Source organism: Lactuca serriola, chromosome 1, assembly GCF_051521515.1.
Source record: "Lactuca serriola cultivar US96UC23 chromosome 1, Lser_US96UC23_V15, whole genome shotgun sequence".
In the NCBI taxonomy this organism is placed as follows: domain Eukaryota; kingdom Viridiplantae; phylum Streptophyta; class Magnoliopsida; order Asterales; family Asteraceae; genus Lactuca; species Lactuca serriola.
The window spans coordinates 207,829,173-207,850,169 of NC_136408.1; the positions used below are offsets into that span (position 1 = coordinate 207,829,173).

Below are 20,997 nucleotides of genomic sequence, written 5' to 3' on the forward strand. Positions count from 1 at the left end.
TTTTTTTTTCTTTCTTGCTATGTCTATGCTCGGGCGGCATCCGGTTCATCGTTGATTGTTTCCGCGTTTCCCGAACGGAGCCGATCCCTCACGTGGGTCCCACGCCTCTCGTACGAAAGCAAACGACGTTCTGCGTCTTGTAAGACATAAAAACAATAAGCATGGATAGTATTTCGGGTGCGATCATACCAGCACTAATGCACCGGATCCCATCAGAACTCCGCAGTTAAGCGTGCTTGGGCGAGAGTAGTACTAGGATGGGTGACCCCCTGGGAAGTCCTCGTGTTGCACCCTCTTTTTCGTTGCCCGTTTGCGTTTTTTTAGGTTTTAGGTGCGTTTTTTTTTTCTTTCTTGCTATGTCTATGCTCGGGCGGCATCCGGTTCATCGTTGATTGTTTCCGCGTTTCCCGAACGGAGCCGATCCCTCACGTGGGTCCGATGCCTCGCGTTCGAAAGCAAACGACGTTCTGCGTCTTGTAAGACATAAAAACAATAAGCATGGATAGTATTTCGGGTGCGATCATACCAGCACTAATGCACCGGATCCCATCAGAACTCCGCAGTTAAGCGTGCTTGGGCGAGAGTAGTACTAGGATGGGTGACCCCCTGGGAAGTCCTCGTGTTGCACCCCCTTTTTCGTTGCCCGTTTGCGTTTTTTTAGGTTTTAGGTGCGTTTTTTTTTCTTTCTTGCTATGTCTATGCTCGGGCGGCATCCGGTTCATCGTTGATTGTTTCCGCGTTTCCCGAACGGAGCCGATCCCTCACGTGGGTCCGACGCCTCGCGTTCGAAAGCAAACGACGTTCTGCGTCTTGTAAGACATAAAAACAATAAGCATGGATAGTATTTCGGGTGCGATCATACCAGCACTAATGCACCGGATCCCATCAGAACTCCGCAGTTAAGCGTGCTTGGGCGAGAGTAGTACTAGGATGGGTGACCCCCTGGGAAGTCCTCGTGTTGCACCCCCTTTTTCGTTGCCCGTTTGCGTTTTTTTAGGTTTTAGGTGCGTTTTTTTTTTCTTTCTTGCTATGTCTATGCTCGGGCGGCATCCGGTTCATCGTTGATTGTTTCCGCGTTTCCCGAACGGAGCCGATCCCTCACGTGGGTCCCACGCCTCGCGTACGAAAGCAAACGACGTTCTGCGTCTTGTAAGACATAAAAACAATAAGCATGGATAGTATTTCGGGTGCGATCATACCAGCACTAATGCACCGGATCCCATCAGAACTCCGCAGTTAAGCGTGCTTGGGCGAGAGTAGTACTAGGATGGGTGACCCCCTGGGAAGTCCTCGTGTTGCACCCCCTTTTTCGTTGCCCGTTTGCGTTTTTTTAGGTTTTAGGTGCGTTTTTTTTTTCTTTCTTGCTATGTCTATGCTCGGGCGGCATCCGGTTCATCGTTGATTGTTTCCGCGTTTCCCGAACGGAGCCGATCCCTCACGTGGGTCCCACGCCTCGCGTACGAAAGCAAACGACGTTCTGCGTCTTGTAAGACATAAAAACAATAAGCATGGATAGTATTTCGGGTGCGATCATACCAGCACTAATGCACCGGATCCCATCAGAACTCCGCAGTTAAGCGTGCTTGGGCGAGAGTAGTACTAGGATGGGTGACCCCCTGGGAAGTCCTCGTGTTGCACCCCCTTTTTCGTTGCCCGTTTGCGTTTTTTTAGGTTTTAGGTGCGTTTTTTTTTTCTTTCTTGCTATGTCTATGCTCGGGCGGCATCCGGTTCATCGTTGATTGTTTCCGCGTTTCCCGAACGGAGCCGATCCCTCACGTGGGTCCCACGCCTCGCGTACGAAAGCAAACGACGTTCTGCGTCTTGTAAGACATAAAAACAATAAGCATGGATAGTATTTCGGGTGCGATCATACCATCACTAATGCACCGGATCCCATCAGAACTCCGCAGTTAAGCGTGCTTGGGCGAGAGTAGTACTAGGATGGGTGACCCCCTGGGAAGTCCTCGTGTTGCACCCCCTTTTTCGTTGCCCGTTTGCGTTTTTTTAGGTTTTAGGTGCGTTTTTTTTTTCTTTCTTGCTATGTCTATGCTCGGACGGCATCCGGTTCATCGTTGATTGTTTCCGCGTTTCCCGAACGGAGCCGATCCCTCACGTGGGTCCCACGCCTCGCGTTCGAAAGCAAACGACGTTCTGCGTCTTGTAAGACATAAAAACAATAAGCATGGATAGTATTTCGGGTGCGATCATACCAGCACTAATGCACCGGATCCCATCAGAACTCCGCAGTTAAGCGTGCTTGGGCGAGAGGAGTACTAGGATGGGTGACCCCCTGGGAAGTCCTCGTGTTGCACCCCCTTTTTCGTTGCCCGTTTGCGTTTTTTTAGGTTTTAGGTGCGTTTTTTTTTTCTTTCTTGCTATGTCTATCCTCGGGCGGCATCCGGTTCATCGTTGATTCTTTCCGCGTTTCCCGAACGGAGCCGATCCCTCACGTGGGTCCCACGCCTCGCGTACGAAAGCAAACGACGTTCTGCGTCTTGTAAGAAATAAAAACAATAAGCATGGATAGTATTTCGGGTGCGATCATACCAGCACTAATGCACCGGATCCCATCAGAACTCCGCAGTTAAGCGTGCTTGGGCGGGAGTAGTACTAGGATGGGTGACCCCCTGGGAAGTCCTCGTGTTGCACCCCCTTTTTCGTTGCCCGTTTGCGTTTTTTTAGGTTTTAGGTGCGTTTTTTTTTTCTTTCTTGCTATGTCTATGCTCGAGCGGCATCCGGTTCATCGTTGATTGTTTCCGCGTTTCCCGAACGGAGCCGATCCCTTACGTGGGTCCCACGCCTCGCGTACGAAAGCAAACGACGTTCTGCGTCTTGTAAGACATAAAAACAATAAGCATGGATAGTATTTCGGGTGCGATCATACCAGCACTAATGCACCGGATCCCATCAGAACTCCGCAGTTAAGCGTGCTTGGGCGAGAGTAGTACTAGGATGGGTGACCCCCTGGGAAGTCCTCGTGTTGCACCCCCTTTTTCGTTGCCCGTTTGCGTTTTTTTAGGTTTTAGGTGCGTTTTTTTTTTCTTTCTTGCTATGTCTATGCTCGGGCGGCATCCGGTTCATCGTTGATTGTTTCCGCGTTTCCCGAACGGAGCCGATCCCTCACGTGGGTCCCACGCCTCTCGTACGAAAGCAAACGACGTTCTGCGTCTTGTAAGACATAAAAACAATAAGCATGGATAGTATTTCGGGTGCGATCATACCAGCACTAATGCACCGGATCCCATCAGAACTCCGCAGTTAAGCGTGCTTGGGCGAGAGTAGTACTAGGATGGGTGACCCCCTGGGAAGTCCTCGTGTTGCACCCTCTTTTTCGTTGCCCGTTTGCGTTTTTTTAGGTTTTAGGTGCGTTTTTTTTTTCTTTCTTGCTATGTCTATGCTCGGGCGGCATCCGGTTCATCGTTGATTGTTTCCGCGTTTCCCGAACGGAGCCGATCCCTCACGTGGGTCCGATGCCTCGCGTTCGAAAGCAAACGACGTTCTGCGTCTTGTAAGACATAAAAACAATAAGCATGGATAGTATTTCGGGTGCGATCATACCAGCACTAATGCACCGGATCCCATCAGAACTCCGCAGTTAAGCGTGCTTGGGCGAGAGTAGTACTAGGATGGGTGACCCCCTGGGAAGTCCTCGTGTTGCACCCCCTTTTTGTTGCCCGTTTGCGTTTTTTTAGGTTTTAGGTGCGTTTTTTTTTTCTTTCTTGCTATGTCTATGCTCGAGCGGCATCCGGTTCATCGTTGATTGTTTCCGCGTTTCCCGAACGGAGCCGATCCCTTACGTGGGTCCCACGCCTCGCGTACGAAAGCAAACGACGTTCTGCGTCTTGTAAGACATAAAAACAATAAGCATGGATAGTATTTCGGGTGCGATCATACCAGCACTAATGCACCGGATCCCATCAGAACTCCGCAGTTAAGCGTGCTTGGGCGAGAGTAGTACTAGGATGGGTGACCCCCTGGGAAGTCCTCGTGTTGCACCCCCTTTTTCGTTGCCCGTTTGCGTTTTTTTAGGTTTTAGGTGCGTTTTTTTTTTCTTTCTTGCTATGTCTATGCTCGGGCGGCATCCGGTTCATCGTTGATTGTTTCCGCGTTTCCCGAACGGAGCCGATCCCTCACGTGGGTCCCACGCCTCTCGTACGAAAGCAAACGACGTTCTGCGTCTTGTAAGACATAAAAACAATAAGCATGGATAGTATTTCGGGTGCGATCATACCAGCACTAATGCACCGGATCCCATCAGAACTCCGCAGTTAAGCGTGCTTGGGCGAGAGTAGTACTAGGATGGGTGACCCCCTGGGAAGTCCTCGTGTTGCACCCTCTTTTTCGTTGCCCGTTTGCGTTTTTTTAGGTTTTAGGTGCGTTTTTTTTTTCTTTCTTGCTATGTCTATGCTCGGGCGGCATCCGGTTCATCGTTGATTGTTTCCGCGTTTCCCGAACGGAGCCGATCCCTCACGTGGGTCCGATGCCTCGCGTTCGAAAGCAAACGACGTTCTGCGTCTTGTAAGACATAAAAACAATAAGCATGGATAGTATTTCGGGTGCGATCATACCAGCACTAATGCACCGGATCCCATCAGAACTCCGCAGTTAAGCGTGCTTGGGCGAGAGTAGTACTAGGATGGGTGACCCCCTGGGAAGTCCTCGTGTTGCACCCCCTTTTTCGTTGCCCGTTTGCGTTTTTTTAGGTTTTAGGTGCGTTTTTTTTTCTTTCTTGCTATGTCTATGCTCGGGCGGCATCCGGTTCATCGTTGATTGTTTCCGCGTTTCCCGAACGGAGCCGATCCCTCACGTGGGTCCGACGCCTCGCGTTCGAAAGCAAACGACGTTCTGCGTCTTGTAAGACATAAAAACAATAAGCATGGATAGTATTTCGGGTGCGATCATACCAGCACTAATGCACCGGATCCCATCAGAACTCCGCAGTTAAGCGTGCTTGGGCGAGAGTAGTACTAGGATGGGTGACCCCCTGGGAAGTCCTCGTGTTGCACCCCCTTTTTCGTTGCCCGTTTGCGTTTTTTTAGGTTTTAGGTGCGTTTTTTTTTTCTTTCTTGCTATGTCTATGCTCGGGCGGCATCCGGTTCATCGTTGATTGTTTCCGCGTTTCCCGAACGGAGCCGATCCCTCACGTGGGTCCGACGCCTCGCGTTCGAAAGCAAACGACGTTCTGCGTCTTGTAAGACATAAAAACAATAAGCATGGATAGTATTTCGGGTGCGATCATACCAGCACTAATGCACCGGATCCCATCAGAACTCCGCAGTTAAGCGTGCTTGGGCGAGAGTAGTACTAGGATGGGTGACCCCCTGGGAAGTCCTCGTGTTGCACCCCCTTTTTCGTTGCCCGTTTGCGTTTTTTTAGGTTTTAGGTGCGTTTTTTTTTCTTTCTTGCTATGTCTATGCTCGGGCGGCATCCGGTTCATCGTTGATTGTTTCCGCGTTTCCCGAACGGAGCCGATCCCTCACGTGGGTCCGACGCCTCGCGTACGAAAGCAAACGACGTTCTGCGTCTTGTAAGACATAAAAACAATAAGCATGGATAGTATTTGGGGTGCGATCATACCAGCACTAATGCACCGGATCCCATCAGAACTCCGCAGTTAAGCGTGCTTGGGCGAGAGTAGTACTAGGATGGGTGACCCCCTGGGAAGTCCTCGTGTTGCACCCCCTTTTTCGTTGCCCGTTTGCGTTTTTTTAGGTTTTAGGTGCGTTTTTTTTTTCTTTCTTGCTATGTCTATGCTCGGGCGGCATCCGGTTCATCGTTGATTGTTTCCGCGTTTCCCGAACGGAGCCGATCCCTCACGTGGGTCCCACGCCTCGCGTACGAAAGCAAACGACGTTCTGCGTCTTGTAAGACATAAAAACAATAAGCATGGATAGTATTTGGGGTGCGATCATACCAGCACTAATGCACCGGATCCCATCAGAACTCCGCAGTTAAGCGTGCTTGGGCGAGAGTAGTACTAGGATGGGTGACCCCCTGGGAAGTCCTCGTGTTGCACCCCCTTTTTCGTTGCCCGTTTGCGTTTTTTTAGGTTTTAGGTGCGTTTTTTTTTCTTTCTTGCTATGTCTATGCTCGGGCGGCATCCGGTTCATCGTTGATTGTTTCCGCGTTTCCCGAACGGAGCCGATCCCTCACGTGGGTCCCACGCCTCGCGTACGAAAGCAAACAACGTTCTGCGTCTTGTAAGACATAAAAACAATAAGCATGGATAGTATTTCGGGTGCGATCATACCAGCACTAATGCACCGGATCCCATCAGAACTCCGCAGTTAAGCGTGCTTGGGCGAGAGTAGTACTAGGATGGGTGACCCCCTGGGAAGTCCTCGTGTTGCACCCCCTTTTTCGTTGCCCGTTTGCGTTTTTTTAGGTTTTAGGTGCGTTTTTTTTTTCTTTCTTGCTATGTCTATGCTCGGGCGGCATCCGGTTCATCGTTGATTGTTTCCGCGTTTCCCGAACGGAGCCGATCCCTCACGTGGGTCCCACGCCTCGCGTACGAAAGCAAACGACGTTCTGCGTCTTGTAAGACATAAAAACAATAAGCATGGATAGTATTTCGGGTGCGATCATACCAGCACTAATGCACCGGATCCCATCAGAACTCCGCAGTTAAGCGTGCTTGGGCGAGAGTAGTACTAGGATGGGTGACCCCCTGGGAAGTCCTCGTGTTGCACCCCCTTTTTCGTTGCCCGTTTGCGTTTTTTTAGGTTTTAGGTGCGTTTTTTTTTCTTTCTTGCTATGTCTATGCTCGGGCGGCATCCGGTTCATCGTTGATTGTTTCCGCGTTTCCCGAACGGAGCCGATCCCTCACGTGGGTCCCACGCCTCGCGTACGAAAGCAAACGACGTTCTGCGTCTTGTAAGACATAAAAACAATAAGCATGGATAGTATTTCGGGTGCGATCATACCAGCACTAATGCACCGGATCCCATCAGAACTCCGCAGTTAAGCGTGCTTGGGCGAGAGTAGTACTAGGATGGGTGACCCCCTGGGAAGTCCTCGTGTTGCACCCCCTTTTTCGTTGCCCGTTTGCGTTTTTTTAGGTTTTAGGTGCGTTTTTTTTTTTCTTTCTTGCTATGTCTATGCTCGGGCGGCATCCGGTTCATCGTTGATTGTTTCCGCGTTTCCCGAACGGAGCCGATCCCTCACGTGGGTCCCACGCCTCGCGTTCGAAAGCAAACGACGTTCTGCGTCTTGTAAGACATAAAAACAATAAGCATGGATAGTATTTCGGGTGCGATCATACCAGCACTAATGCACCGGATCCCATCAGAACTCCGCAGTTAAGCGTGCTTGGGCGAGAGTAATACTAGGATGGGTGACCCCCTGGGAAGTCCTCGTGTTGCACCCCCTTTTTCGTTGCCCGTTTGCGTTTTTTTAGGTTTTAGGTGCGTTTTTTTTTTCTTTCTTGCTATGTCTATGCTCGGGCGGCATCCGGTTCATCGTTGATTGTTTCCGCGTTTCCCGAACGGAGCCGATCCCTCACGTGGGTCCCACGCCTCGCGTACGAAAGCAAACGACGTTCTGCGTCTTGTAAGAAATAAAAACAATAAGCATGGATAGTATTTCGGGTGCGATCATACCAGCACTAATGCACCGGATCCCATCAGAACTCTGCAGTTAAGCGTGCTTGGGCGAGAGTAGTACTAGGATGGGTGACCCCCTGGGAAGTCCTCGTGTTGCACCCCCTTTTTCGTTGCCCGTTTGCGTTTTTTTAGGTTTTAGGTGCGTTTTTTTTTTCTTTCTTGCTATGTCTATGCTCGAGCGGCATCCGGTTCATCGTTGATTGTTTCCGCGTTTCCCGAACGGAGCCGATCCCTCACGTGGGTCCCACGCCTCGCGTACGAAAGCAAACGACGTTCTGCGTCTTGTAAGACATAAAAACAATAAGCATGGATAGTATTTCGGGTGCGATCATACCAGCACTAATGCACCGGATCCCATCAGAACTCCGCAGTTAAGCGTGCTTGGGCGAGAGTAGTACTAGGATGGGTGACCCCCTGGGAAGTCCTCGTGTTGCACCCCCTTTTTCGTTGCCCGTTTGCGTTTTTTTAGGTTTTAGGTGCGTTTTTTTTTTCTTTCTTGCTATGTCTATGCTCGGGCGGCATCCGGTTCATCGTTGATTGTTTCCGCGTTTCCCGAACGGAGCCGATCCCTCACGTGGGTCCCACGCCTCGCGTACGAAAGCAAACGACGTTCTGCGTCTTGTAAGACATAAAAACAATAAGCATGGATAGTATTTCGGGTGCGATCATACCAGCACTAATGCACCGGATCCCATCAGAACTCCGCAGTTAAGCGTGCTTGGGCGAGAGTAGTACTAGGATGGGTGACCCCCTGGGAAGTCCTCGTGTTGCACCCCCTTTTTCGTTGCCCGTTTGCGTTTTTTTAGGTTTTAGGTGCGTTTTTTTTTTCTTTCTTGCTATGTCTATGCTCGGGCGGCATCCGGTTCATCGTTGATTGTTTCCGCGTTTCCCGAACGGAGCCGATCCCTCACGTGGGTCCCACGCCTCGCGTACGAAAGCAAACGACGTTCTGCGTCTTGTAAGACATAAAAACAATAAGCATGGATAGTATTTCGGGTGCGATCATACCATCACTAATGCACCGGATCCCATCAGAACTCCGCAGTTAAGCGTGCTTGGGCGAGAGTAGTACTAGGATGGGTGACCCCCTGGGAAGTCCTCGTGTTGCACCCCCTTTTTCGTTGCCCGTTTGCGTTTTTTTAGGTTTTAGGTGCGTTTTTTTTTTCTTTCTTGCTATGTCTATGCTCGGACGGCATCCGGTTCATCGTTGATTGTTTCCGCGTTTCCCGAACGGAGCCGATCCCTCACGTGGGTCCCACGCCTCGCGTTCGAAAGCAAACGACGTTCTGCGTCTTGTAAGACATAAAAACAATAAGCATGGATAGTATTTCGGGTGCGATCATACCAGCACTAATGCACCGGATCCCATCAGAACTCCGCAGTTAAGCGTGCTTGGGCGAGAGGAGTACTAGGATTGGTGACCCCCTGGGAAGTCCTCGTGTTGCACCCCCTTTTTCGTTGCCCGTTTGCGTTTTTTTAGGTTTTAGGTGCGTTTTTTTTTTCTTTCTTGCTATGTCTATGCTCGGGCGGCATCCGGTTCATCGTTGATTGTTTCCGCGTTTCCCGAACGGAGCCGATCCCTCACGTGGGTCCCACGCCTCGCGTACGAAAGCAAACGACGTTCTGCGTCTTGTAAGACATAAAAACAATAAGCATGGATAGTATTTCGGGTGCGATCATACCAGCACTAATGCACCGGATCCCATCAGAACTCCGCAGTTAAGCGTGCTTGGGCGAGAGTAGTACTAGGATGGGTGACCCCCTGGGAAGTCCTCGTGTTGCACCCCCTTTTTCGTTGCCCGTTTGCGTTTTTTTAGGTTTTAGGTGCGTTTTTTTTTTCTTTCTTGCTATGTCTATGCTCGGGCGGCATCCGGTTCATCGTTGATTGTTTCCGCGTTTCCCGAACGGAGCCGATCCCTCACGTGGGTCCCACGCCTCGCGTACGAAAGCAAACGACGTTCTGCGTCTTGTAAGACATAAAAACAATAAGCATGGATAGTATTTCGGGTGCGATCATACCAGCACTAATGCACCGGATCCCATCAGAACTCCGCAGTTAAGCGTGCTTGGGCGAGAGTAGTACTAGGATGGGTGACCCCCTGGGAAGTCCTCGTGTTGCACCCCCTTTTTCGTTGCCCGTTTGCGTTTTTTTAGGTTTTAGGTGCGTTTTTTTTTCTTTCTTGCTATGTCTATGCTCGGGCGGCATCCGGTTCATCGTTGATTGTTTCCGCGTTTCCCGAACGGAGCCGATCCCTCACGTGGGTCCCACGCCTCGCGTACGAAAGCAAACGACGTTCTGCGTCTTGTAAGACATAAAAACAATAAGCATGGATAGTATTTCGGGTGCGATCATACCAGCACTAATGCACCGGATCCCATCAGAACTCCGCAGTTAAGCGTGCTTGGGCGAGAGTAGTACTAGGATGGGTGACCCCCTGGGAAGTCCTCGTGTTGCACCCCCTTTTTCGTTGCCCGTTTGCGTTTTTTTAGGTTTTAGGTGCGTTTTTTTTTTCTTTCTTGCTATGTCTATGCTCGGGCGGCATCCGGTTCATCGTTGATTGTTTCCGCGTTTCCCGAACGGAGCCGATCCCTCACGTGGGTCCCACGCCTCGCGTTCGAAAGCAAACGACGTTCTGCGTCTTGTAAGACATAAAAACAATAAGCATGGATAGTATTTCGGGTGCGATCATACCAGCACTAATGCACCGGATCCCATCAGAACTCCGCAGTTAAGCGTGCTTGGGCGAGAGTAGTACTAGGATGGGTGACCCCCTGGGAAGTCCTCGTGTTGCACCCCCTTTTTCGTTGCCCGTTTGCGTTTTTTTAGGTTTTAGGTGCGTTTTTTTTTTCTTTCTTGCTATGTCTATGCTCGGGCGGCATCCGGTTCATCGTTGATTCTTTCCGCGTTTCCCGAACGGAGCCGATCCCTCACGTGGGTCCCACGCCTCGCGTACGAAAGCAAACGACGTTCTGCGTCTTGTAAGAAATAAAAACAATAAGCATGGATAGTATTTCGGGTGCGATCATACCAGCACTAATGCACCGGATCCCATCAGAACTCTGCAGTTAAGCGTGCTTGGGCGAGAGTAGTACTAGGATGGGTGACCCCCTGGGAAGTCCTCGTGTTGCACCCCCTTTTTCGTTGCCCGTTTGCGTTTTTTTAGGTTTTAGGTGCGTTTTTTTTTTCTTTCTTGCTATGTCTATGCTCGAGCGGCATCCGGTTCATCGTTGATTGTTTCCGCGTTTCCCGAACGGAGCCGATCCCTCACGTGGGTCCCACGCCTCGCGTACGAAAGCAAACGACGTTCTGCGTCTTGTAAGACATAAAAACAATAAGCATGGATAGTATTTCGGGTGCGATCATACCAGCACTAATGCACCGGATCCCATCAGAACTCCGCAGTTAAGCGTGCTTGGGCGAGAGTAGTACTAGGATGGGTGACCCCCTGGGAAGTCCTCGTGTTGCACCCCCTTTTTCGTTGCCCGTTTGCGTTTTTTTAGGTTTTAGGTGCGTTTTTTTTTTTCTTTCTTGCTATGTCTATGCTCGGGCGGCATCCGGTTCATCGTTGATTGTTTCCGCGTTTCCCGAACGGAGCCGATCCCTCACGTGGGTCCCACGCCTCGCGTACGAAAGCAAACGACGTTCTGCGTCTTGTAAGACATAAAAACAATAAGCATGGATAGTATTTCGGGTGCGATCATACCAGCACTAATGCACCGGATCCCATCAGAACTCCGCAGTTAAGCGTGCTTGGGCGAGAGTAGTACTAGGATGGGTGACCCCCTGGGAAGTCCTCGTGTTGCACCCCCTTTTTCGTTGCCCGTTTGCGTTTTTTTAGGTTTTAGGTGCGTTTTTTTTTTCTTTCTTGCTATGTCTATGCTCGGGCGGCATCCGGTTCATCGTTGATTGTTTCCGCGTTTCCCGAACGGAGCCGATCCCTCACGTGGGTCCCACGCCTCGCGTACGAAAGCAAACGACGTTCTGCGTCTTGTAAGACATAAAAACAATAAGCATGGATAGTATTTCGGGTGCGATCATACCATCACTAATGCACCGGATCCCATCAGAACTCCGCAGTTAAGCGTGCTTGGGCGAGAGTAGTACTAGGATGGGTGACCCCCTGGGAAGTCCTCGTGTTGCACCCCCTTTTTCGTTGCCCGTTTGCGTTTTTTTAGGTTTTAGGTGCGTTTTTTTTTTCTTTCTTGCTATGTCTATGCTCGGACGGCATCCGGTTCATCGTTGATTGTTTCCGCGTTTCCCGAACGGAGCCGATCCCTCACGTGGGTCCCACGCCTCGCGTTCGAAAGCAAACGACGTTCTGCGTCTTGTAAGACATAAAAACAATAAGCATGGATAGTATTTCGGGTGCGATCATACCAGCACTAATGCACCGGATCCCATCAGAACTCCGCAGTTAAGCGTGCTTGGGCGAGAGGAGTACTAGGATGGGTGACCCCCTGGGAAGTCCTCGTGTTGCACCCCCTTTTTCGTTGCCCGTTTGCGTTTTTTTAGGTTTTAGGTGCGTTTTTTTTTTCTTTCTTGCTATGTCTATCCTCGGGCGGCATCCGGTTCATCGTTGATTCTTTCCGCGTTTCCCGAACGGAGCCGATCCCTCACGTGGGTCCCACGCCTCGCGTACGAAAGCAAACGACGTTCTGCGTCTTGTAAGAAATAAAAACAATAAGCATGGATAGTATTTCGGGTGCGATCATACCAGCACTAATGCACCGGATCCCATCAGAACTCCGCAGTTAAGCGTGCTTGGGCGAGAGTAGTACTAGGATGGGTGACCCCCTGGGAAGTCCTCGTGTTGCACCCCCTTTTTCGTTGCCCGTTTGCGTTTTTTTAGGTTTTAGGTGCGTTTTTTTTTTCTTTCTTGCTATGTCTATGCTCGAGCGGCATCCGGTTCATCGTTGATTGTTTCCGCGTTTCCCGAACGGAGCCGATCCCTCACGTGGGTCCCACGCCTCGCGTACGAAAGCAAACGACGTTCTGCGTCTTGTAAGACATAAAAACAATAAGCATGGATAGTATTTCGGGTGCGATCATACCAGCACTAATGCACCGGATCCCATCAGAACTCCGCAGTTAAGCGTGCTTGGGCGAGAGTAGTACTAGGATGGGTGACCCCCTGGGAAGTCCTCGTGTTGCACCCCCTTTTTCGTTGCCCGTTTGCGTTTTTTTAGGTTTTAGGTGCGTTTTTTTTTTTCTTTCTTGCTATGTCTATGCTCGGGCGGCATCCGGTTCATCGTTGATTGTTTCCGCGTTTCCCGAACGGAGCCGATCCCTCACGTGGGTCCCACGCCTCTCGTACGAAAGCAAACGACGTTCTGCGTCTTGTAAGACATAAAAACAATAAGCATGGATAGTATTTCGGGTGCGATCATACCAGCACTAATGCACCGGATCCCATCAGAACTCCGCAGTTAAGCGTGCTTGGGCGAGAGTAGTACTAGGATGGGTGACCCCCTGGGAAGTCCTCGTGTTGCACCCTCTTTTTCGTTGCCCGTTTGCGTTTTTTTAGGTTTTAGGTGCGTTTTTTTTTTCTTTCTTGCTATGTCTATGCTCGGGCGGCATCCGGTTCATCGTTGATTGTTTCCGCGTTTCCCGAACGGAGCCGATCCCTCACGTGGGTCCGATGCCTCGCGTTCGAAAGCAAACGACGTTCTGCGTCTTGTAAGACATAAAAACAATAAGCATGGATAGTATTTCGGGTGCGATCATACCAGCACTAATGCACCGGATCCCATCAGAACTCCGCAGTTAAGCGTGCTTGGGCGAGAGTAGTACTAGGATGGGTGACCCCCTGGGAAGTCCTCGTGTTGCACCCCCTTTTTCGTTGCCCGTTTGCGTTTTTTTAGGTTTTAGGTGCGTTTTTTTTTCTTTCTTGCTATGTCTATGCTCGGGCGGCATCCGGTTCATCGTTGATTGTTTCCGCGTTTCCCGAACGGAGCCGATCCCTCACGTGGGTCCGACGCCTCGCGTTCGAAAGCAAACGACGTTCTGCGTCTTGTAAGACATAAAAACAATAAGCATGGATAGTATTTCGGGTGCGATCATACCAGCACTAATGCACCGGATCCCATCAGAACTCCGCAGTTAAGCGTGCTTGGGCGAGAGTAGTACTAGGATGGGTGACCCCCTGGGAAGTCCTCGTGTTGCACCCCCTTTTTCGTTGCCCGTTTGCGTTTTTTTAGGTTTTAGGTGCGTTTTTTTTTTCTTTCTTGCTATGTCTATGCTCGGGCGGCATCCGGTTCATCGTTGATTGTTTCCGCGTTTCCCGAACGGAGCCGATCCCTCACGTGGGTCCCACGCCTCGCGTACGAAAGCAAACGACGTTCTGCGTCTTGTAAGACATAAAAACAATAAGCATGGATAGTATTTCGGGTGCGATCATACCAGCACTAATGCACCGGATCCCATCAGAACTCCGCAGTTAAGCGTGCTTGGGCGAGAGTAGTACTAGGATGGGTGACCCCCTGGGAAGTCCTCGTGTTGCACCCCCTTTTTCGTTGCCCGTTTGCGTTTTTTTAGGTTTTAGGTGCGTTTTTTTTTCTTTCTTGCTATGTCTATGCTCGGGCGGCATCCGGTTCATCGTTGATTGTTTCCGCGTTTCCCGAACGGAGCCGATCCCTCACGTGGGTCCCACGCCTCGCGTACGAAAGCAAACGACGTTCTGCGTCTTGTAAGACATAAAAACAATAAGCATGGATAGTATTTCGGGTGCGATCATACCAGCACTAATGCACCGGATCCCATCAGAACTCCGCAGTTAAGCGTGCTTGGGCGAGAGTAGTACTAGGATGGGTGACCCCCTGGGAAGTCCTCGTGTTGCACCCCCTTTTTCGTTGCCCGTTTGCGTTTTTTTAGGTTTTAGGTGCGTTTTTTTTTTCTTTCTTGCTATGTCTATGCTCGGGCGGCATCCGGTTCATCGTTGATTGTTTCCGCGTTTCCCGAACGGAGCCGATCCCTCACGTGGGTCCCACGCCTCGCGTTCGAAAGCAAACGACGTTCTGCGTCTTGTAAGACATAAAAACAATAAGCATGGATAGTATTTCGGGTGCGATCATACCAGCACTAATGCACCGGATCCCATCAGAACTCCGCAGTTAAGCGTGCTTGGGCGAGAGTAGTACTAGGATGGGTGACCCCCTGGGAAGTCCTCGTGTTGCACCCCCTTTTTCGTTGCCCGTTTGCGTTTTTTTAGGTTTTAGGTGCGTTTTTTTTTTCTTTCTTGCTATGTCTATGCTCGGGCGGCATCCGGTTCATCGTTGATTCTTTCCGCGTTTCCCGAACGGAGCCGATCCCTCACGTGGGTCCCACGCCTCGCGTACGAAAGCAAACGACGTTCTGCGTCTTGTAAGAAATAAAAACAATAAGCATGGATAGTATTTCGGGTGCGATCATACCAGCACTAATGCACCGGATCCCATCAGAACTCTGCAGTTAAGCGTGCTTGGGCGAGAGTAGTACTAGGATGGGTGACCCCCTGGGAAGTCCTCGTGTTGCACCCCCTTTTTCGTTGCCCGTTTGCGTTTTTTTAGGTTTTAGGTGCGTTTTTTTTTTCTTTCTTGCTATGTCTATGCTCGAGCGGCATCCGGTTCATCGTTGATTGTTTCCGCGTTTCCCGAACGGAGCCGATCCCTCACGTGGGTCCCACGCCTCGCGTACGAAAGCAAACGACGTTCTGCGTCTTGTAAGACATAAAAACAATAAGCATGGATAGTATTTCGGGTGCGATCATACCAGCACTAATGCACCGGATCCCATCAGAACTCCGCAGTTAAGCGTGCTTGGGCGAGAGTAGTACTAGGATGGGTGACCCCCTGGGAAGTCCTCGTGTTGCACCCCCTTTTTCGTTGCCCGTTTGCGTTTTTTTAGGTTTTAGGTGCGTTTTTTTTTTTCTTTCTTGCTATGTCTATGCTCGGGCGGCATCCGGTTCATCGTTGATTGTTTCCGCGTTTCCCGAACGGAGCCGATCCCTCACGTGGGTCCCACGCCTCGCGTACGAAAGCAAACGACGTTCTGCGTCTTGTAAGACATAAAAACAATAAGCATGGATAGTATTTCGGGTGCGATCATACCAGCACTAATGCACCGGATCCCATCAGAACTCCGCAGTTAAGCGTGCTTGGGCGAGAGTAGTACTAGGATGGGTGACCCCCTGGGAAGTCCTCGTGTTGCACCCCCTTTTTCGTTGCCCGTTTGCGTTTTTTTAGGTTTTAGGTGCGTTTTTTTTTTCTTTCTTGCTATGTCTATGCTCGGGCGGCATCCGGTTCATCGTTGATTGTTTCCGCGTTTCCCGAACGGAGCCGATCCCTCACGTGGGTCCCACGCCTCGCGTACGAAAGCAAACGACGTTCTGCGTCTTGTAAGACATAAAAACAATAAGCATGGATAGTATTTCGGGTGCGATCATACCATCACTAATGCACCGGATCCCATCAGAACTCCGCAGTTAAGCGTGCTTGGGCGAGAGTAGTACTAGGATGGGTGACCCCCTGGGAAGTCCTCGTGTTGCACCCCCTTTTTCGTTGCCCGTTTGCGTTTTTTTAGGTTTTAGGTGCGTTTTTTTTTTCTTTCTTGCTATGTCTATGCTCGGACGGCATCCGGTTCATCGTTGATTGTTTCCGCGTTTCCCGAACGGAGCCGATCCCTCACGTGGGTCCCACGCCTCGCGTTCGAAAGCAAACGACGTTCTGCGTCTTGTAAGACATAAAAACAATAAGCATGGATAGTATTTCGGGTGCGATCATACCAGCACTAATGCACCGGATCCCATCAGAACTCCGCAGTTAAGCGTGCTTGGGCGAGAGGAGTACTAGGATGGGTGACCCCCTGGGAAGTCCTCGTGTTGCACCCCCTTTTTCGTTGCCCGTTTGCGTTTTTTTAGGTTTTAGGTGCGTTTTTTTTTTCTTTCTTGCTATGTCTATCCTCGGGCGGCATCCGGTTCATCGTTGATTCTTTCCGCGTTTCCCGAACGGAGCCGATCCCTCACGTGGGTCCCACGCCTCGCGTACGAAAGCAAACGACGTTCTGCGTCTTGTAAGAAATAAAAACAATAAGCATGGATAGTATTTCGGGTGCGATCATACCAGCACTAATGCACCGGATCCCATCAGAACTCCGCAGTTAAGCGTGCTTGGGCGAGAGTAGTACTAGGATGGGTGACCCCCTGGGAAGTCCTCGTGTTGCACCCCCTTTTTCGTTGCCCGTTTGCGTTTTTTTAGGTTTTAGGTGCGTTTTTTTTTTCTTTCTTGCTATGTCTATGCTCGAGCGGCATCCGGTTCATCGTTGATTGTTTCCGCGTTTCCCGAACGGAGCCGATCCCTCACGTGGGTCCCACGCCTCGCGTACGAAAGCAAACGACGTTCTGCGTCTTGTAAGACATAAAAACAATAAGCATGGATAGTATTTCGGGTGCGATCATACCAGCACTAATGCACCGGATCCCATCAGAACTCCGCAGTTAAGCGTGCTTGGGCGAGAGTAGTACTAGGATGGGTGACCCCCTGGGAAGTCCTCGTGTTGCACCCCCTTTTTCGTTGCCCGTTTGCGTTTTTTTAGGTTTTAGGTGCGTTTTTTTTTTTCTTTCTTGCTATGTCTATGCTCGGGCGGCATCCGGTTCATCGTTGATTGTTTCCGCGTTTCCCGAACGGAGCCGATCCCTCACGTGGGTCCCACGCCTCTCGTACGAAAGCAAACGACGTTCTGCGTCTTGTAAGACATAAAAACAATAAGCATGGATAGTATTTCGGGTGCGATCATACCAGCACTAATGCACCGGATCCCATCAGAACTCCGCAGTTAAGCGTGCTTGGGCGAGAGTAGTACTAGGATGGGTGACCCCCTGGGAAGTCCTCGTGTTGCACCCTCTTTTTCGTTGCCCGTTTGCGTTTTTTTAGGTTTTAGGTGCGTTTTTTTTTTCTTTCTTGCTATGTCTATGCTCGGGCGGCATCCGGTTCATCGTTGATTGTTTCCGCGTTTCCCGAACGGAGCCGATCCCTCACGTGGGTCCGATGCCTCGCGTTCGAAAGCAAACGACGTTCTGCGTCTTGTAAGACATAAAAACAATAAGCATGGATAGTATTTCGGGTGCGATCATACCAGCACTAATGCACCGGATCCCATCAGAACTCCGCAGTTAAGCGTGCTTGGGCGAGAGTAGTACTAGGATGGGTGACCCCCTGGGAAGTCCTCGTGTTGCACCCCCTTTTTCGTTGCCCGTTTGCGTTTTTTTAGGTTTTAGGTGCGTTTTTTTTTCTTTCTTGCTATGTCTATGCTCGGGCGGCATCCGGTTCATCGTTGATTGTTTCCGCGTTTCCCGAACGGAGCCGATCCCTCACGTGGGTCCGACGCCTCGCGTTCGAAAGCAAACGACGTTCTGCGTCTTGTAAGACATAAAAACAATAAGCATGGATAGTATTTCGGGTGCGATCATACCAGCACTAATGCACCGGATCCCATCAGAACTCCGCAGTTAAGCGTGCTTGGGCGAGAGTAGTACTAGGATGGGTGACCCCCTGGGAAGTCCTCGTGTTGCACCCCCTTTTTCGTTGCCCGTTTGCGTTTTTTTAGGTTTTAGGTGCGTTTTTTTTTTCTTTCTTGCTATGTCTATGCTCGGGCGGCATCCGGTTCATCGTTGATTGTTTCCGCGTTTCCCGAACGGAGCCGATCCCTCACGTGGGTCCGACGCCTCGCGTTCGAAAGCAAACGACGTTCTGCGTCTTGTAAGACATAAAAACAATAAGCATGGATAGTATTTCGGGTGCGATCATACCAGCACTAATGCACCGGATCCCATCAGAACTCCGCAGTTAAGCGTGCTTGGGCGAGAGTAGTACTAGGATGGGTGACCCCCTGGGAAGTCCTCGTGTTGCACCCCCTTTTTCGTTGCCCGTTTGCGTTTTTTTAGGTTTTAGGTGCGTTTTTTTTTTCTTTCTTGCTATGTCTATGCTCGGGCGGCATCCGGTTCATCGTTGATTGTTTCCGCGTTTCCCGAACGGAGCCGATCCCTCACGTGGGTCCGACGCCTCGCGTACGAAAGCAAACGACGTTCTGCGTCTTGTAAGACATAAAAACAATAAGAATGGATAGTATTTCGGGTGCGATCATACCAGCACTAATGCACCGGATCCCATCAGAACTCCGCAGTTAAGCGTGCTTGGGCGAGAGTAGTACTAGGATGGGTGACCCCCTGGGAAGTCCTCGTGTTGCACCCCCTTTTTCGTTGCCCGTTTGCGTTTTTTTAGGTTTTAGGTGCGTTTTTTTTTTCTTTCTTGCTATGTCTATGCTCGGGCGGCATCCGGTTCATCGTTGATTGTTTCCGCGTTTCCCGAACGGAGCCGATCCCTCACGTGGGTCCCACGCCTCGCGTACGAAAGCAAACGACGTTCTGCGTCTTGTAAGACATAAAAACAATAAGCATGGATAGTATTTGGGGTGCGATCATACCAGCACTAATGCACCGGATCCCATCAGAACTCCGCAGTTAAGCGTGCTTGGGCGAGAGTAGTACTAGGATGGGTGACCCCCTGGGAAGTCCTCGTGTTGCACCCCCTTTTTCGTTGCCCGTTTGCGTTTTTTTAGGTTTTAGGTGCGTTTTTTTTTCTTTCTTGCTATGTCTATGCTCGGGCGGCATCCGGTTCATCGTTGATTGTTTCCGCGTTTCCCGAACGGAGCCGATCCCTCACGTGGGTCCCACGCCTCGCGTTCGAAAGCAAACGACGTTCTGCGTCTTGTAAGACATAAAAACAATAAGCATGGATAGTATTTCGGGTGCGATCATACCAGCACTAATGCACCGGATCCCATCAGAACTCCGCAGTTAAGCGTGCTTGGGCGAGAGTAGTACTAGGATGTGTGACCCCCTGGGAAGTCCTCGTGTTCCACCCCTTTTTCGTTGCCCGTTTGCGTTTTTTTAGGTTTTAGGTGCGTTTTTTTTCTTTCTTGCTATGTCTATGCTCGGGCGGCATCCGGTTCATCGTTGATTGTTTCCGCGTTTCCCGAACGGAGCCGATCCCTCACGTGGGTCCCACGCCTCGCGTACGAAAGCAAACGACGTTCTGCGTCTTGTAAGACATAAAAACAATAAGCATGGATAGTATTTCGGGTGCGATCATACCAGCACTAATGCACCGGATCCCATCAGAACTCCGCAGTTAAGCGTGCTTGGGCGAGAGTAGTACTAGGATGGGTGACCCCCTGGGAAGTCCTCGTGTTGCACCCCCTTTTTCGTTGCCCGTTTGCGTTTTTTTAGGTTTTAGGTGCGTTTTTTTATTTCTTTCTTGCTATGTCTATGCTCGGGCGGCATCCGGTTCATCGTTGATTGTTTCCGCGTTTCCCGAACGGAGCCGATCCCTCACGTGGGTCCGACGCCTCGCGTTCGAAAGCAAACGACGTTCTGCGTCTTGTAAGACATAAAAACAATAAGCATGGATAGTATTTCGGGTGCGATCATACCAGCACTAATGCACCGGATCCCATCAGAACTCCGCAGTTAAGCGTGCTTAGGCGAGAGTAGTACTAGGATGGGTGACCCCCTGGGAAGTCCTCGTGTTGCACCCCCTTTTTCGTTGCCCGTTTGCGTTTTTTTAGGTTTTAGGTGCGTTTTTTTTTTCTTTCTTGCTATGTCTATGCTCGGGCGGCATCCGGTTCATCGTTGATTGTTTCCGCGTTTCCCGAACGGAGCCGATCCCTCACGTGGGTCCCACGCCTCGCGTTCGAAAGCAAACGACGTTCTGCGTCTTGTAAGACATAAAAACAATAAGCATGGATAGTATTTCGGGTGCGATCATACCAGCACTAATGCACCGGATCCCATCAGAACTCCGCAGTTAAGCGTGCTTGGGCGAGAGTAGTACTAGGATGGGTGACCCCCTGGGAAGTCCTCGTGTTGCACCCCCTTTTTCGTTGCCCGTTTGCGTTTTTTTAGGTTTTAGGTGCGTTTTTTTTTTCTTTCTTGCTATGTCTATGCTCGGGCGGCATCCGGTTCATCGTTGATTGTTTCCGCGTTTCCCGAACGGAGCCGATCCCTCACGTGGGTCCGACGCCTCGCGTTCGAAAGCAAACGACGTTCTGCGTCTTGTAAGACATAAAAACAATAAGCATGGATAGTATTTCGGGTGCGATCATACCAGCACTAATGCACCGGATCCCATCAGAACTCCGCAGCTTGGGCGAGAGTAGTACTAGGATGGGTGACCCCCTGGGAAGTCCTCGTGTTGCACCCCCTTTTTCGTTGCCCGTTTGCGTTTTTTTAGGTTTTAGGTGCGTTTTTTTTTTCTTTCTTGCTATGTCTATGCTCGGGCGGCATCCGGTTCATCGTTGATTGTTTCCGCGTTTCCCGAACGGAGCCGATCCCTCACGTGGGTCCGACGCCTCGCGTACGAAAGC

The 20,997-nt window shown here is 50.6% G+C and overlaps 61 non-coding genes and 1 pseudogene across 61 annotated transcripts; all 62 read left to right on the forward strand.

Annotated features, from left to right (window-relative positions):
- The first annotated feature begins 175 nt into the window (after nucleotides 1-175).
- Nucleotides 176-294, forward strand: LOC145082992 (5S ribosomal RNA). Its single transcript, XR_013697487.1, has one exon. It is a non-coding gene; the product is annotated as a 5S ribosomal RNA (ribosomal RNA).
- A 218-nt stretch (nucleotides 295-512) lies between these two features.
- On the forward strand, nucleotides 513-631 carry LOC145082601 (5S ribosomal RNA). The gene has a single exon (XR_013697107.1). It is a non-coding gene; the product is annotated as a 5S ribosomal RNA (ribosomal RNA).
- Nucleotides 632-848: 217 nt separating this feature from the next.
- On the forward strand, nucleotides 849-967 carry LOC145082602 (5S ribosomal RNA). Its single transcript, XR_013697108.1, has one exon. It is a non-coding gene; the product is annotated as a 5S ribosomal RNA (ribosomal RNA).
- Nucleotides 968-1,185: 218 nt separating this feature from the next.
- LOC145082603 (5S ribosomal RNA) lies at nucleotides 1,186-1,304 on the forward strand. Its single transcript, XR_013697109.1, has one exon. It is a non-coding gene; the product is annotated as a 5S ribosomal RNA (ribosomal RNA).
- Nucleotides 1,305-1,522: 218 nt separating this feature from the next.
- Nucleotides 1,523-1,641, forward strand: LOC145082605 (5S ribosomal RNA). Its single transcript, XR_013697111.1, has one exon. It is a non-coding gene; the product is annotated as a 5S ribosomal RNA (ribosomal RNA).
- Nucleotides 1,642-1,859: 218 nt separating this feature from the next.
- Nucleotides 1,860-1,978, forward strand: LOC145084794 (5S ribosomal RNA). Its single transcript, XR_013699223.1, has one exon. It is a non-coding gene; the product is annotated as a 5S ribosomal RNA (ribosomal RNA).
- A 218-nt stretch (nucleotides 1,979-2,196) lies between these two features.
- LOC145083410 (5S ribosomal RNA) lies at nucleotides 2,197-2,315 on the forward strand. Its single transcript, XR_013697888.1, has one exon. It is a non-coding gene; the product is annotated as a 5S ribosomal RNA (ribosomal RNA).
- Nucleotides 2,316-2,533: 218 nt separating this feature from the next.
- Nucleotides 2,534-2,652, forward strand: LOC145082864 (5S ribosomal RNA). Its single transcript, XR_013697365.1, has one exon. It is a non-coding gene; the product is annotated as a 5S ribosomal RNA (ribosomal RNA).
- Nucleotides 2,653-2,870: 218 nt separating this feature from the next.
- LOC145082606 (5S ribosomal RNA) lies at nucleotides 2,871-2,989 on the forward strand. The gene has a single exon (XR_013697112.1). It is a non-coding gene; the product is annotated as a 5S ribosomal RNA (ribosomal RNA).
- A 218-nt stretch (nucleotides 2,990-3,207) lies between these two features.
- Nucleotides 3,208-3,326, forward strand: LOC145082993 (5S ribosomal RNA). The gene has a single exon (XR_013697488.1). It is a non-coding gene; the product is annotated as a 5S ribosomal RNA (ribosomal RNA).
- A 218-nt stretch (nucleotides 3,327-3,544) lies between these two features.
- On the forward strand, nucleotides 3,545-3,663 carry LOC145082607 (5S ribosomal RNA). Its single transcript, XR_013697113.1, has one exon. It is a non-coding gene; the product is annotated as a 5S ribosomal RNA (ribosomal RNA).
- Nucleotides 3,664-3,880: 217 nt separating this feature from the next.
- On the forward strand, nucleotides 3,881-3,999 carry LOC145082608 (5S ribosomal RNA). Its single transcript, XR_013697114.1, has one exon. It is a non-coding gene; the product is annotated as a 5S ribosomal RNA (ribosomal RNA).
- Nucleotides 4,000-4,217: 218 nt separating this feature from the next.
- On the forward strand, nucleotides 4,218-4,336 carry LOC145082994 (5S ribosomal RNA). Its single transcript, XR_013697489.1, has one exon. It is a non-coding gene; the product is annotated as a 5S ribosomal RNA (ribosomal RNA).
- A 218-nt stretch (nucleotides 4,337-4,554) lies between these two features.
- LOC145082609 (5S ribosomal RNA) lies at nucleotides 4,555-4,673 on the forward strand. The gene has a single exon (XR_013697115.1). It is a non-coding gene; the product is annotated as a 5S ribosomal RNA (ribosomal RNA).
- A 217-nt stretch (nucleotides 4,674-4,890) lies between these two features.
- On the forward strand, nucleotides 4,891-5,009 carry LOC145082611 (5S ribosomal RNA). Its single transcript, XR_013697116.1, has one exon. It is a non-coding gene; the product is annotated as a 5S ribosomal RNA (ribosomal RNA).
- Nucleotides 5,010-5,227: 218 nt separating this feature from the next.
- LOC145082612 (5S ribosomal RNA) lies at nucleotides 5,228-5,346 on the forward strand. The gene has a single exon (XR_013697117.1). It is a non-coding gene; the product is annotated as a 5S ribosomal RNA (ribosomal RNA).
- Nucleotides 5,347-5,563: 217 nt separating this feature from the next.
- Nucleotides 5,564-5,682, forward strand: LOC145082613 (5S ribosomal RNA). The gene has a single exon (XR_013697118.1). It is a non-coding gene; the product is annotated as a 5S ribosomal RNA (ribosomal RNA).
- A 218-nt stretch (nucleotides 5,683-5,900) lies between these two features.
- LOC145082614 (5S ribosomal RNA) lies at nucleotides 5,901-6,019 on the forward strand. Its single transcript, XR_013697119.1, has one exon. It is a non-coding gene; the product is annotated as a 5S ribosomal RNA (ribosomal RNA).
- A 217-nt stretch (nucleotides 6,020-6,236) lies between these two features.
- Nucleotides 6,237-6,355, forward strand: LOC145082615 (5S ribosomal RNA). The gene has a single exon (XR_013697120.1). It is a non-coding gene; the product is annotated as a 5S ribosomal RNA (ribosomal RNA).
- A 218-nt stretch (nucleotides 6,356-6,573) lies between these two features.
- On the forward strand, nucleotides 6,574-6,692 carry LOC145082617 (5S ribosomal RNA). The gene has a single exon (XR_013697123.1). It is a non-coding gene; the product is annotated as a 5S ribosomal RNA (ribosomal RNA).
- Nucleotides 6,693-6,909: 217 nt separating this feature from the next.
- On the forward strand, nucleotides 6,910-7,028 carry LOC145082618 (5S ribosomal RNA). The gene has a single exon (XR_013697124.1). It is a non-coding gene; the product is annotated as a 5S ribosomal RNA (ribosomal RNA).
- Nucleotides 7,029-7,247: 219 nt separating this feature from the next.
- Nucleotides 7,248-7,366, forward strand: LOC145084463 (5S ribosomal RNA). Its single transcript, XR_013698905.1, has one exon. It is a non-coding gene; the product is annotated as a 5S ribosomal RNA (ribosomal RNA).
- Nucleotides 7,367-7,584: 218 nt separating this feature from the next.
- LOC145083645 (5S ribosomal RNA) lies at nucleotides 7,585-7,703 on the forward strand. The gene has a single exon (XR_013698113.1). It is a non-coding gene; the product is annotated as a 5S ribosomal RNA (ribosomal RNA).
- Nucleotides 7,704-7,921: 218 nt separating this feature from the next.
- On the forward strand, nucleotides 7,922-8,040 carry LOC145082619 (5S ribosomal RNA). Its single transcript, XR_013697125.1, has one exon. It is a non-coding gene; the product is annotated as a 5S ribosomal RNA (ribosomal RNA).
- Nucleotides 8,041-8,258: 218 nt separating this feature from the next.
- Nucleotides 8,259-8,377, forward strand: LOC145082620 (5S ribosomal RNA). Its single transcript, XR_013697126.1, has one exon. It is a non-coding gene; the product is annotated as a 5S ribosomal RNA (ribosomal RNA).
- Nucleotides 8,378-8,595: 218 nt separating this feature from the next.
- LOC145084795 (5S ribosomal RNA) lies at nucleotides 8,596-8,714 on the forward strand. The gene has a single exon (XR_013699224.1). It is a non-coding gene; the product is annotated as a 5S ribosomal RNA (ribosomal RNA).
- Nucleotides 8,715-8,932: 218 nt separating this feature from the next.
- Nucleotides 8,933-9,051, forward strand: LOC145085276 (5S ribosomal RNA). Its single transcript, XR_013699683.1, has one exon. It is a non-coding gene; the product is annotated as a 5S ribosomal RNA (ribosomal RNA).
- Nucleotides 9,052-9,269: 218 nt separating this feature from the next.
- On the forward strand, nucleotides 9,270-9,388 carry LOC145082621 (5S ribosomal RNA). The gene has a single exon (XR_013697127.1). It is a non-coding gene; the product is annotated as a 5S ribosomal RNA (ribosomal RNA).
- Nucleotides 9,389-9,606: 218 nt separating this feature from the next.
- Nucleotides 9,607-9,725, forward strand: LOC145082622 (5S ribosomal RNA). Its single transcript, XR_013697128.1, has one exon. It is a non-coding gene; the product is annotated as a 5S ribosomal RNA (ribosomal RNA).
- A 217-nt stretch (nucleotides 9,726-9,942) lies between these two features.
- On the forward strand, nucleotides 9,943-10,061 carry LOC145082623 (5S ribosomal RNA). Its single transcript, XR_013697129.1, has one exon. It is a non-coding gene; the product is annotated as a 5S ribosomal RNA (ribosomal RNA).
- A 218-nt stretch (nucleotides 10,062-10,279) lies between these two features.
- LOC145082624 (5S ribosomal RNA) lies at nucleotides 10,280-10,398 on the forward strand. Its single transcript, XR_013697130.1, has one exon. It is a non-coding gene; the product is annotated as a 5S ribosomal RNA (ribosomal RNA).
- Nucleotides 10,399-10,616: 218 nt separating this feature from the next.
- LOC145083646 (5S ribosomal RNA) lies at nucleotides 10,617-10,735 on the forward strand. The gene has a single exon (XR_013698114.1). It is a non-coding gene; the product is annotated as a 5S ribosomal RNA (ribosomal RNA).
- A 218-nt stretch (nucleotides 10,736-10,953) lies between these two features.
- Nucleotides 10,954-11,072, forward strand: LOC145082625 (5S ribosomal RNA). Its single transcript, XR_013697131.1, has one exon. It is a non-coding gene; the product is annotated as a 5S ribosomal RNA (ribosomal RNA).
- Nucleotides 11,073-11,291: 219 nt separating this feature from the next.
- LOC145082626 (5S ribosomal RNA) lies at nucleotides 11,292-11,410 on the forward strand. Its single transcript, XR_013697133.1, has one exon. It is a non-coding gene; the product is annotated as a 5S ribosomal RNA (ribosomal RNA).
- A 218-nt stretch (nucleotides 11,411-11,628) lies between these two features.
- LOC145084796 (5S ribosomal RNA) lies at nucleotides 11,629-11,747 on the forward strand. The gene has a single exon (XR_013699225.1). It is a non-coding gene; the product is annotated as a 5S ribosomal RNA (ribosomal RNA).
- Nucleotides 11,748-11,965: 218 nt separating this feature from the next.
- Nucleotides 11,966-12,084, forward strand: LOC145083411 (5S ribosomal RNA). Its single transcript, XR_013697889.1, has one exon. It is a non-coding gene; the product is annotated as a 5S ribosomal RNA (ribosomal RNA).
- A 218-nt stretch (nucleotides 12,085-12,302) lies between these two features.
- LOC145082628 (5S ribosomal RNA) lies at nucleotides 12,303-12,421 on the forward strand. Its single transcript, XR_013697135.1, has one exon. It is a non-coding gene; the product is annotated as a 5S ribosomal RNA (ribosomal RNA).
- Nucleotides 12,422-12,639: 218 nt separating this feature from the next.
- LOC145082629 (5S ribosomal RNA) lies at nucleotides 12,640-12,758 on the forward strand. Its single transcript, XR_013697136.1, has one exon. It is a non-coding gene; the product is annotated as a 5S ribosomal RNA (ribosomal RNA).
- A 219-nt stretch (nucleotides 12,759-12,977) lies between these two features.
- Nucleotides 12,978-13,096, forward strand: LOC145082995 (5S ribosomal RNA). Its single transcript, XR_013697490.1, has one exon. It is a non-coding gene; the product is annotated as a 5S ribosomal RNA (ribosomal RNA).
- Nucleotides 13,097-13,314: 218 nt separating this feature from the next.
- Nucleotides 13,315-13,433, forward strand: LOC145082630 (5S ribosomal RNA). Its single transcript, XR_013697137.1, has one exon. It is a non-coding gene; the product is annotated as a 5S ribosomal RNA (ribosomal RNA).
- A 217-nt stretch (nucleotides 13,434-13,650) lies between these two features.
- On the forward strand, nucleotides 13,651-13,769 carry LOC145082631 (5S ribosomal RNA). Its single transcript, XR_013697138.1, has one exon. It is a non-coding gene; the product is annotated as a 5S ribosomal RNA (ribosomal RNA).
- Nucleotides 13,770-13,987: 218 nt separating this feature from the next.
- LOC145082632 (5S ribosomal RNA) lies at nucleotides 13,988-14,106 on the forward strand. The gene has a single exon (XR_013697139.1). It is a non-coding gene; the product is annotated as a 5S ribosomal RNA (ribosomal RNA).
- Nucleotides 14,107-14,323: 217 nt separating this feature from the next.
- On the forward strand, nucleotides 14,324-14,442 carry LOC145082633 (5S ribosomal RNA). Its single transcript, XR_013697140.1, has one exon. It is a non-coding gene; the product is annotated as a 5S ribosomal RNA (ribosomal RNA).
- Nucleotides 14,443-14,660: 218 nt separating this feature from the next.
- On the forward strand, nucleotides 14,661-14,779 carry LOC145082634 (5S ribosomal RNA). The gene has a single exon (XR_013697141.1). It is a non-coding gene; the product is annotated as a 5S ribosomal RNA (ribosomal RNA).
- A 218-nt stretch (nucleotides 14,780-14,997) lies between these two features.
- Nucleotides 14,998-15,116, forward strand: LOC145083647 (5S ribosomal RNA). Its single transcript, XR_013698115.1, has one exon. It is a non-coding gene; the product is annotated as a 5S ribosomal RNA (ribosomal RNA).
- Nucleotides 15,117-15,334: 218 nt separating this feature from the next.
- Nucleotides 15,335-15,453, forward strand: LOC145082635 (5S ribosomal RNA). Its single transcript, XR_013697142.1, has one exon. It is a non-coding gene; the product is annotated as a 5S ribosomal RNA (ribosomal RNA).
- Nucleotides 15,454-15,672: 219 nt separating this feature from the next.
- Nucleotides 15,673-15,791, forward strand: LOC145082637 (5S ribosomal RNA). The gene has a single exon (XR_013697143.1). It is a non-coding gene; the product is annotated as a 5S ribosomal RNA (ribosomal RNA).
- Nucleotides 15,792-16,009: 218 nt separating this feature from the next.
- On the forward strand, nucleotides 16,010-16,128 carry LOC145084797 (5S ribosomal RNA). The gene has a single exon (XR_013699226.1). It is a non-coding gene; the product is annotated as a 5S ribosomal RNA (ribosomal RNA).
- A 218-nt stretch (nucleotides 16,129-16,346) lies between these two features.
- LOC145083412 (5S ribosomal RNA) lies at nucleotides 16,347-16,465 on the forward strand. The gene has a single exon (XR_013697890.1). It is a non-coding gene; the product is annotated as a 5S ribosomal RNA (ribosomal RNA).
- Nucleotides 16,466-16,683: 218 nt separating this feature from the next.
- Nucleotides 16,684-16,802, forward strand: LOC145082638 (5S ribosomal RNA). The gene has a single exon (XR_013697144.1). It is a non-coding gene; the product is annotated as a 5S ribosomal RNA (ribosomal RNA).
- A 218-nt stretch (nucleotides 16,803-17,020) lies between these two features.
- Nucleotides 17,021-17,139, forward strand: LOC145082640 (5S ribosomal RNA). Its single transcript, XR_013697146.1, has one exon. It is a non-coding gene; the product is annotated as a 5S ribosomal RNA (ribosomal RNA).
- A 219-nt stretch (nucleotides 17,140-17,358) lies between these two features.
- On the forward strand, nucleotides 17,359-17,477 carry LOC145082996 (5S ribosomal RNA). The gene has a single exon (XR_013697491.1). It is a non-coding gene; the product is annotated as a 5S ribosomal RNA (ribosomal RNA).
- Nucleotides 17,478-17,695: 218 nt separating this feature from the next.
- Nucleotides 17,696-17,814, forward strand: LOC145082641 (5S ribosomal RNA). The gene has a single exon (XR_013697147.1). It is a non-coding gene; the product is annotated as a 5S ribosomal RNA (ribosomal RNA).
- Nucleotides 17,815-18,031: 217 nt separating this feature from the next.
- LOC145082642 (5S ribosomal RNA) lies at nucleotides 18,032-18,150 on the forward strand. Its single transcript, XR_013697148.1, has one exon. It is a non-coding gene; the product is annotated as a 5S ribosomal RNA (ribosomal RNA).
- Nucleotides 18,151-18,368: 218 nt separating this feature from the next.
- Nucleotides 18,369-18,487, forward strand: LOC145082643 (5S ribosomal RNA). Its single transcript, XR_013697149.1, has one exon. It is a non-coding gene; the product is annotated as a 5S ribosomal RNA (ribosomal RNA).
- Nucleotides 18,488-18,705: 218 nt separating this feature from the next.
- Nucleotides 18,706-18,824, forward strand: LOC145082644 (5S ribosomal RNA). The gene has a single exon (XR_013697150.1). It is a non-coding gene; the product is annotated as a 5S ribosomal RNA (ribosomal RNA).
- Nucleotides 18,825-19,042: 218 nt separating this feature from the next.
- Nucleotides 19,043-19,161, forward strand: LOC145082645 (5S ribosomal RNA). Its single transcript, XR_013697151.1, has one exon. It is a non-coding gene; the product is annotated as a 5S ribosomal RNA (ribosomal RNA).
- Nucleotides 19,162-19,378: 217 nt separating this feature from the next.
- LOC145085666 (5S ribosomal RNA) lies at nucleotides 19,379-19,497 on the forward strand. Its single transcript, XR_013700058.1, has one exon. It is a non-coding gene; the product is annotated as a 5S ribosomal RNA (ribosomal RNA).
- Nucleotides 19,498-19,712: 215 nt separating this feature from the next.
- On the forward strand, nucleotides 19,713-19,831 carry LOC145082646 (5S ribosomal RNA). The gene has a single exon (XR_013697152.1). It is a non-coding gene; the product is annotated as a 5S ribosomal RNA (ribosomal RNA).
- Nucleotides 19,832-20,050: 219 nt separating this feature from the next.
- LOC145084578 (5S ribosomal RNA) lies at nucleotides 20,051-20,169 on the forward strand. The gene has a single exon (XR_013699019.1). It is a non-coding gene; the product is annotated as a 5S ribosomal RNA (ribosomal RNA).
- A 218-nt stretch (nucleotides 20,170-20,387) lies between these two features.
- On the forward strand, nucleotides 20,388-20,506 carry LOC145082647 (5S ribosomal RNA). Its single transcript, XR_013697153.1, has one exon. It is a non-coding gene; the product is annotated as a 5S ribosomal RNA (ribosomal RNA).
- A 218-nt stretch (nucleotides 20,507-20,724) lies between these two features.
- Nucleotides 20,725-20,834, forward strand: LOC145080293 (5S ribosomal RNA; annotated as a pseudogene).
- Nucleotides 20,835-20,997: the final 163 nt, after the last annotated feature.